This window comes from Nannospalax galili, unplaced genomic scaffold, assembly GCF_000622305.1.
Source record: "Nannospalax galili isolate Female #2095 unplaced genomic scaffold, S.galili_v1.0 scaffold566, whole genome shotgun sequence".
In the NCBI taxonomy this organism is placed as follows: domain Eukaryota; kingdom Metazoa; phylum Chordata; class Mammalia; order Rodentia; family Spalacidae; genus Nannospalax; species Nannospalax galili.
The window spans coordinates 2,164,199-2,165,764 of NW_008355811.1; the positions used below are offsets into that span (position 1 = coordinate 2,164,199).

General features: G+C 36.5%; 1 non-coding gene across 1 annotated transcript; it reads left to right on the plus strand.

The window, feature by feature from the left end:
* Positions 1–577: 577 nt before the first annotated feature.
* Positions 578–708, plus strand: LOC115067768. The gene has a single exon (XR_003847133.1). It is a non-coding gene; the product is annotated as a small nucleolar RNA SNORA65 (small nucleolar RNA).
* Positions 709–1,566: the final 858 nt, after the last annotated feature.

A 1,566-nucleotide genomic window follows, 5' to 3' on the forward strand; every position in this document is an offset into this window, starting at 1 on the left:
TTAGAAATGCATGTGCAAACATCTTAATGTCAATTGCATTAAAAATGAATTTTTCTGTATAAAACTGTGTATTTTAATAATGAAATGGAGCTCTTTCTAAAGGTTAAAACATCATTTAATTTATGTCTTATAGGGTTTATACTGAGTACATTGTTGTATACCTATTAATTCAACTGTAAACCTAAAAACTTACAGCCAATTTTGAAATAGAAGCATCTTAACTCTGGAAATTGTTATTGAATATGTCAATGTTGTTGTATTAAAATGCCTCTTCTAATTATATGGTTATTAAATAAATAATTAAAAAATATTGCTTGGTAGGAAAAAAATTATTATTTTTATTTTATATGTTTGAGTGTTATGCCTGCATGTAAGTAAGTACACCTGTGTCATACAATGCCCGCAGAGGACAGGAGTGTGTTGGATCCCCTGGAATTGGAGTTACAGACAGTTGTTAGCTGTCATGTGGTGCTGGGATTCGAACCTGGGTCTTCTGTAAGAATAGTCAGTGTTCTTAACTACTGAGCCATCTCTTTAGCCCCCAGAAACAAACTTTAAAAAAAAATATTTTTAGCCACCTGCCACTGCACCTGACTAGTTCTTGTTGGCTGGTGCAGTCTAGTAGTGAGCTGAAAGTAAGCCCCAGCTTTTAGGAAACAGAGTTGTCCTATATGTGGATGGCTCTGTGCTGAAGGCATGGGAACAGTCTAGGAGAAAGAAAAAAATATTGATTATTTTTAGTTCATGTGTATGAGTGTATTTCCTGCATATGTGTAAGTGCACCTGTGTCATGCAGTGCTCCGAAGGTCAGAAGAAGGTGTTGGAGCCCCTGGAACTGGAGTTACAGATGGTTGTTAGCTGCCATGTGGGTGCTAGGACTCAAACTTGGGTCTTCTCCAAGAGCAGTCTGTGCTCTTAACTGAGCCATCTCTCCAGCCCCAGAAGCAAACTTTTTTTTTCTTCTTTGAAGAATTATTTTTTAAATCATTTTTAAAATTTTTATTAACTACATGATTAGAAGAAGCATTTCACTACAGCTTTAACATATTCAGTAACACACTCCAGAGCAAGAGTACATCTCTTTCACAAGTGGGTGCAGGTTTCTAGGTTCACAGTTGAATTAATACAGTTATACAATATTGATCTCAGTATAAGCCCTGTAAGACATCAAATTGAATGAGTTTTTAACCTTTTAAAAAGATCGCCGTTTCATTTTAGAATATATTGTTCCTTGCAGAAAGACTCATTGTTTTTGCTACTAGGTTTTTGCTACTAACACTGAGATGTTGGCAAATGCATCTCTAATCTGTATGTATCTGATTATTACTAGTCATAATCGGTTACACTTGGATCCTTGGCACCTGTGTATGTCTATAAAGTCATCGGGTAGATTTCAGTGGTAATGTTTATCACCTCTACTAATTAGCATGACATAAATTTCCATGCCAGAAGCAAACTTTTATGCCAAGTGTGGGAGTGCTGGATACTTAGCAGTAGATAATGAACATAGGGCCTCTGCTTTCTGGGACCCTGTGTTAACAACTGCCCCGTTGCTCTTGAAGTTCC